Here is an 8,610-nt window from a genome sequence, read left to right as displayed (position 1 = left end):
TTTTTTCTTCTAACTGTTCGAAATGTAGTTAAATCCGTCGCGTTTGTATGAAATCCGTCATGTTTGTATAAAATCCAGGCGTGTTTGCAAAATTTTATCCGATTTGTTGAAAAATACTTTGAAATGTATACGTGCTAGTACCTATAGGAAGCGGTTCATAATTTTTTGCCTTGGACGCCCTCCAGGTTTGCCACTCTAGCCTATATGATCATTTAAGCATCTCCAACCAGGCTCCTCATTTTGCCCCGACGCGTCCAAGCGAACAGCCGTCACGCTGGATTTGGACCTCGCCAGGCCACTTTCTCTTTTCGTTTATTCTTTTTCTTTATCTCTTTTCATTCCGTCCATCATGTGCATGTAACCGGACATATAGGAAGAAAGTTGTGTGTATAGTTGCATGCACAGACAAATGTGGGCTTGGAGCGGACATGTCGGGATAGCATCCAAACGTGTCCGTAGACGTATAGAGGGATGGATTTGCTTAGTCCGTTTGTATATGCTCTTAGATGGTGGTTCTACAATATGCTCGTGTGATTTTTCTACAACAACTTCATGGAGTCGTCCTCGTCAGATGAGGAGGATGAATATGATGATGAAACAATGATGATGCAGGTGGCATACCAAACACGGAGTATATAGAGAAGCATGTCGTGAATTACAAGTGACATCGAGTGTTGAATCGAAAGAGGGCACGTGGGCCTTAAACGTTGATGGATGACTACTTTGCCCTTGCCCCCGATACCATATTCGCTGACAATTTTCACCAACGCTTTCGTATGCGGGGATTTTTCTTTGATCGCCTCTACAATGGCGTCTGGGACGGTGATGACTATTTCATCTTGAAGAAGGATGTCGTTAAAAAATTGGATTCTCTAGATAAAATAAGTGCACGGTTGCATTGAGGATGCTCGACTATGGCATGACCACAGATTTGTGGGACGAGTACCTTCGGATGTCTGAAAACATATGCAAAGTTGCATTGGTGAGGTTTTCTACTGGGGTGATCAAGGTGTTTGGACTGCAGTACTTGAGAGAACCAACTACCATAGACAAAGAAAGGTTCATGGCACTCTCTGAAGCTAGAGGGTGGCCAGGTATGCTCGGATCCCTTGATTGCATGTACCGGAGATGGAAAAACTGCCCATATGCTTTAGAAGGGCAATATCATGGCCATGTTAAGAAGCCCACCAACATTTTTGAAGTAGTTGCATCACAATACCCCTGAATTTTGACATGTTTTCTTTGGCATACCTGGGTCTCACAATGACATCAACTTGATGTAGTGGTCTCCATTGTTTGCTATGTTGACTTGAGGACAAGCTCTTCTATGCAACTAGACCATCAATGGTCATGACTACAACATGTGCTACTATCTGGTCGATTGTATCTATCCTTCGCGTGCGGCCTTCGTCAAGACCATCTCTGAGCTAGTTGGTCAGAAATGAGTCCGCTTTGCCCAAAGACAATAAGATAGAAAGGATGTGGAGAGAGCATTTGGAGTGCTCCAAGCCCGTTTTGCAGTTGTTTGATGACCTGCAAAAATATGTAATCCAGAGAACTTGTGGGAGGTGATGACAACTTGTATGATCATGCATAACATGTTTGTGAAGGAGCTGCCAGAGGTATGGAATTTGAGAACATGGGTGATCTTATACGACTCCCAACTCAAAATCCGTCCATATTTGGGGGGCGTGTCTAAATATATCAACATATTTGACATCAAAGAAGCCGTGAGCAGTTTAAGTATGTTCTGATTAAGCATCTGCAGACGACGAAATGAGACAATCTCTACTTTTAATGGAGCAGTTGGTAACCTGGTACTCTGGTTTTATTTTCGTCCGGTTTTATTTGCTCCCACCTCCCACCACCTCTCCCCACTGGTTTTCTTATCCATTGGTTTATTTTTTAGTCCATTATTTTCTTTTAAAAATCAGCACTTTCCAAACATACAAAAGATCACGGATCTAACTTTCCTAACTTATCCAAATCAACCGATCTCTCTCATTAATGCAATTTGCTTTAGGAAACAAATAATAGATTTTCGGGAAACAAATAAAGGATTAAAAAAAATTAACAAGTAAACCATGATAAACAAATCTTATTGTGAAAGTGTTACTTTTTTCTCTACTCCTAATGGTGCATGTTGTTTCGTTCGTTCGCTTCGATCGATCACTAATTCCCGTTGTTTTTTTCCAGCGATTCCTTTTTGTTACGATGGGCACACGTGGGCCCGCGCCAGATCCACTTCCTTACTTGCAAAACGAAAGCAATCAACCATCATTCCAAAATCTCCGCGTTATTTCTTTCCTTACAATGCATATACATACCAACCATCAATCAAACCGATCCTCCTGGAAGGCCCACAAATCAAACTCTCGCTCGCTCGTCCTCTCTCACTCAGGCCACCAGCAAGCATCATCCTCTGTCGATTCACGCCGCCATAGCACCTCTAGACTCCACGGATTCCTGTCGAACGCCTCCTACCTCTGTTTGCGAGCGATGGTGCAGTTCGCCGCCCTCAACCTCTACCCAGCCGATCTGCCCCGGACTACGCCGCCGGCCCGAGTCCAATGATGAAGACAAAGCCTACGCCTCAGCAGCCTCCATGGGCGGGAGCAACACCACCTCCACCTCGTGGAGAGAGGAGCAAAGGGGTCCAGGAGGAGTCGGGGAGTTGGGGATGGCAGTCCTCCGATGATGACGACGAAGCCTACGCCCCAGCAGCGTCCATGGGCGGGAGCAGCACCACCTCCGCCTCGTGAAGAGAGGAGCAGAGGGGTCCAGGAGGAGTCGGGGATGGTAGTCGAGGACGGTGAGTGCAACTACAACATGCCATCCAGACATGTCACTTAGATGAAGGTTACCGAACCAACCTAGCTCTGAATGGTTCTATGTAGCAAACAGATCTGAAGCACCAACTAGCTTGAAATCTCATTGTTGATGTTACTCTACATATATATTACGTGCTTAGTGTGCCAACGTTGATATTATTTGGATTCATCTGATCAAATATGTGTGCTTTTTCTATCAAATTGCTGAGAATTTTCTTTCACTTATTACTCTGTTGCATAAAAAGTAATGGATTATGCTTTGGACATAGTTTTACGTGATTAGATGAACGAATATAACTCCATTAGTCATTCTCGCATGCATGGGCGTACATGGAAACACAATTCGCCCATGCATAACTCCATTAGACTGAATAAACATGTAATAAAGAGAGGCTTTTCTTTTGTTCTCTTTCATGTTCATGTTCCTAATGAACCTATCATGAGTGACATCCAAATTCGTCTTGATGCTGAATTAAAGGTATATTGGTTCTTAAGTATTAACTTTTATTTATTTACCTTTCGCAGATTTAAGAAGTGGAACACGGAAAGAATTCTAGATTTGTACTACCTTCTCTGTTCACGACAATGAAAGATAAGGCTTCATGCAAGTGATCAGTTATTTTCAAGGTAATTTTTATATACACTCCAGTTGACCAATTATGTAGGATGCCAATGTACATGGATTCATAGTTTATTTTTTCTGTCTGCTTTATGTGGCCTGTCTAATTTCTTTCTAGGCTTAAGCACCTTTCCTAAATTAAGCTCCAACATTTTTATTACACAAGGGATAATTTTTTTCTTTTCAAATAATAGACCAAATCCGCAGTTTAACACACATACATTGAATTCATCAAGGCTAGCTTGGAATTATACTGGTCTATGACACACATAAATTTGCTGATCACATTCCTATAGGTATGTAGGGCATTAGTTGTCACTTGGGATGGGTGTGATCTGTAGCATTTGATCCCAGGAATGAATGGTTCTGTAATGGGTATGCTGTTTGGACAATAAAAGTTGAGGCCCACCTGTATTAGCACTATTATTTGCTGAGAGACTTGTTTTACAGGTGTCTGCATTTTTGTAATATGTTATGCACCTATTTGTATATGATGCACATTTTGTTCACTTGTTGCCTGGCGCAGGACGAACTTGTTGTTGTTAATTCGATTCAGTTCATCTTTAATTGATTGAGTGTGTGTCCATGTTCTAGGATGCCTATGGAGGTATTTTTTTATGCAGAGTCCTGCCCATATGTTGGAATGCAAAAACAATCATGGTTGCAAGAAGCAGCATTTTAATCACATAGCCGAAATCATTATGAGAATGATATCTATTGTCTGTGCTACCTGCTACTCCATGTCAACAGTAGGTATGCATGCACCTTGCACCTTTCGTTTGCCATCTCCAGTATTTCCCCCTCTCATTGCAGTCTCCCTCCTCTAGGTGTTATTGATACTTTGTTAGAGTTGGATGAAAAATCGTCTAATGAGTGTTTGAAACTACAGACGTCATGGCTGCTGCAAATTATGTATGTGTTCCAAAGCTCCCTATTTAAATTCGAGCAGAACAAGCAGGTTCAGAACACATGTATCATTTTTGGATGCGACTTGTTCCTACCCCATTTAGAAAATGGTACTAATGAAAACAATGATTTATATTTTACTTGCCTTATAAACAAAGCTAATATAGCTAGGGAGTAAGAATTTTGCAAAGTAGGAACAACTTCTAAGTGTGCTTCTTCGGTCCTGAAATAAGTCTTGTCTTGCGTGGTTTCGCTCGGCTTTTGTTCTAAGAAGCAAAATGCTTCAGGTTTCGGCTGTTAGGACAAACAAGTTGTAAGCCACCAATGCCGAACTGTTTAATGATATTTTAGGAGGGTCAAGAAAAAGACACAAAAGCATTGCTTGCTCCCTGATTCCAGTTTCTGCGGCCACCATTGATAAGCATGGAGCTGAGCAAATGAGTATCAAAAGGAAGTCAAGGAAACTTCGTCCTCTATGCTGCTTGCGATGTAGTTCTCTAGCAGCTCATCAATTTCGCAAACTAGGATAACACCCACTATTTTCACTTATTTTAAATTGTCAGATCCTATAATGGCATGGATAATTGTGCTGATGCCATTGTTTCCTAATTGAGAAACAGTATAACGGAACGAGCTACGAGCCTCCACGGCGCTTGCCATCGCTAACCGTCCGATCAGGTCGATCTTGGATGTCCTGATGTTTCTCTTGGGCCGCTGCTCGGTGGAGCTATCTAGGCCAGCTGTGATTGTTCGGGCCACGTGTGCTTACTGGGCCGGCGGTTGCGTGCGTTTAACCCAGCCGATGAAGTTTGATCTGCTCGAAAAAAAAGCCGATGAAGTTTGAAACATGATTCTAGCCCAAAAGGTGTCGCGTAGTCTCTAAACTTTTTTTTGGATACAAGCCTATTACTCCATCCGTTCCAAAATAGATGACCCAACTTTGTACTAAATTAGTACAAAGTTGAGTTATCTATTTTGGAATGGAGGGAGTACTTATTTGTCCCGGGAAAAACTTCTACACCCACCCGTTGAGCTAAATTGTGAGATTCTTGATCACTACTTATATATCCACCCGTTGGGCTAAATTGTCAGATTCTTGAGCACTATGGAAAATTTTGGGGTTAATGTGTGCTGCACATGCGGACATTCCTAGCCTTTTGAGGTTAAGTCAGGCATGGTAAGAAGTATCCTTATATAGATTATCTGCAAATCAACGGTGGATGATTCGTTAATCCTGTATGTATGCTTCTTTGGTGGTGGCGTTGACATAGTCAATTTCTTTGTTTTTGTGTCTCTCAGTTGGTGAGGTTGGGATGCCTATCTCACATATATAAATTAAGAAACAGTATAACGGGACAGAAAGTCTCTCATTATGTGAATAATTAAATTATCCTTTATGTAACTTTGTTTTCTTGATATATATTTTTTCAAATGTTTACAGAATATATTCTATATTTTTTAAAAATATACGGGCGCAGCAACGCGCGCAATCATGATCTAGTTACTATGATATAATTTGCCAAATGAGGAGGTGGGAGAGGTGCCGCCCAAGGAGGTCAGGGGGAGGAGGTCAATAAGGCTGGGGAGCGGAGGCGGAGGTTGACGGGTTAGAGAATGATCAAGCATGTGAATCTATAGCACAAGCTCATGATTTATCAAGGGAGTGGTGCTGCCGCCGGAGTAGAAAACCGTATCTCATATTAAGCTGTTTTTGTCTTTTGTTTTTGTACAAATTTGGTGCAGGCAAAATTTTGATGACGATATATATAAGATGACTAGCATTATCTTTTTACTGAGTGCATGTTCGGGTAGCTCACTTAGAATGGGAGTCAGTGGAATTTGTGATAAGAGTGAGGATTGAGAGTGAGCGCAGGGTGGGTGTTGGGATTCGCAACATGAGTAACACATGAGTAATAGACAGTGTTATTGATTATGATCACTTCAGTGAGTACTTTCAACAATGTTAGAAGCACTACTATATGATTACAACAGCACATTTCTGATAAAAAGTAAGATTAAAATGTATCGCCTGCAGTTAGGATTCACTGAGACTCACGGCCCCCGCGTCGCCAACACTTGGCGACACGGGGGAGATCGCGCCGCCGCGCCCTAGGCCTCCTCTCCCCGATCTCTTCCTCCCGCCGCCACCCGAGTTCACGCCGGCGAAGCCCGGGCTGTGGGCCGTGACGGTAGTGGCGGGGTCTTCTCCCTCGCGCGCGGTGGCATCTTCCTCTGGCGGTGGCAACGTGGCCACTCCAGTGATTCGGCGGCGTGGTGCGGCGGGATCTCGGCGGAGGATGTGGCGACGGCGGCGGCGCAGCCTCCGGCGGTGGTGGTCGGAATCTCGGATCTCACCGGGCTCAGTTGGGCTTAGGCGGGTCGACGGATCTGGTGTGCGGCGGCAGGCTTGCGTGGTGGACCTAACGTAATCGGCTGCTCTGGCACCGTGGTGGTGCCGTGGCCGGTTAGGCGGCGACGACTGTTTCCTTTTGGCGATCCGTGCACAAAAAGCTGGATGGAGTTCTTCGAATAGATCTGGGTGAAAACCTGCTCTCGGCTAGATGCCAAGGCCGGCAATGGCGGCGCTCTTCGGCGCCGTTCCCTTCTTGGATGCATCGCCGTGGAGAACTTCTAGGCCAACATCTGCTACCTTGTGAGTGCGTCAGACCGGTGTGTAACCCAGTCCCTGTATGTGGCTAGGCTGGGGCATCTGGCGTTAGATGTTAGGCTTCGCTACGATGTCTATTTGGTATTAGGCTCGGACAATTGGCCCCCTTCATCAAGGGGATAGGAGCAATAGGTGTTCCTTGGATGGTGGCTTCAGGCGCATTGATGTATTACTTTGTAAGGTCTTTGAGAATAATTCATAAAATGGCTGCATGCATCATTCAGATGCAGAGGCCGTGGGTACATCCTCCTTTTCAAAAAAAATCTGACCAATGTAAGCTGAGGAAAAAGTTTTATTATACTTGCTCAAATATCGTGCAAATGAAGCTAAAGACAACATTTCTAATATTGTGTGAGAATTTCTTAAGGGCAACACAAGGAACAGTAGATATTAATTTTTAATAGAATTTTAGTTGGATCACCGCTCTATATTTATATAGTGTTAATTTATCCCTTTTATCAATTTACATTGCAAGTGAATTGGACTTCAATAAATACCCCGATTGTGCCCGTGCTATTTGTCTCTACATGTGAAATTTGACATGCGTTATATTTACATAATTCTAGCAAAAAAATCGTAGCACATGGCAAGGCACCGACATTCCCGTGCTATCTTATCTCTACATGTGAAAGTTTACACATTATGTCTATACAACACAACAAAAATATTTTAAAAGCCCGTGGCAACGCACGGGCATTCTACTAGTTAGAATATAAGTTTGACTATTTTTTATTTAAAAACTTATGTTTGAATTGTAATATTTGAATTTAAACTAGTGTTGCGTTTGAATATTTTTATTATACGAAGAATTATGCTTATCTATAGTTATTTTGGAGAGGTGCAGACTTTGAAAAAAATGAAAACAGGGCCGAAAGTTTGATGGACATGGTCGAATAAGCGTCTCTCGTATCTATCCATGTCCGCGAATGCGTCAAGATGAATCCCGCGGGAGAACGTTTTTCGTCCGCAGCGTTTTGTCGTGGGCGCCGCGCCGGATGGGGAGGAGATATTCGCGTCCTAAACAAAGGCTGGTTCCCGGATAAGAAATGGCGTTCACGAATCCCAAGTACAGGACAAAATTTAGCTTGCAAAGGATCTAGAAACTAGCGATCCCGAATATATGCATGACTTAGCCGACCCAATTAGCCAGTCATTTTAGCTAGTAGTAGTCATTATATAGTTCCGAGTACCCACTCCAACTAACATTGAAAGAGACGTCGGCCCTAATTTTACTCGTGTCGCTTTTGTCATAATCATACTTGCATTTTAAAACGGAAACACTAGATGCTTTATAATACGAGGTATTAGTATTGCCATGATCGATCCAGCAGTTCTTTCGCTCTATATACTTCTCCAGGCCACCACACTCTGCTTCAGGTGGCGCGCGTCACTGATCATCGATATATCCCGCGTTTGCCATGTCGAATCCGGCAATAGCTGGGGCATCCTCATCCTCGTACGTACTCCCGGCACGTCGCCGGCAGGCGGGCAGTCGTCTCCCCGCGGCATCACGATCGCTGTTCGTGTCCAAGTCTGGCTCGCACCATCACCCAGCAAACCCTCTTCGTCTCGCCTCCGTCCGTGAT

Source organism: Triticum urartu, unplaced genomic scaffold (genome assembly GCF_003073215.2).
Source record: "Triticum urartu cultivar G1812 unplaced genomic scaffold, Tu2.1 TuUngrouped_contig_330, whole genome shotgun sequence".
In the NCBI taxonomy this organism is placed as follows: Eukaryota; Viridiplantae; Streptophyta; class Magnoliopsida; order Poales; family Poaceae; genus Triticum; species Triticum urartu.
The sequence above is the reverse complement of the archived record's forward strand: the minus strand, read 5'-3'. Positions refer to the sequence as shown.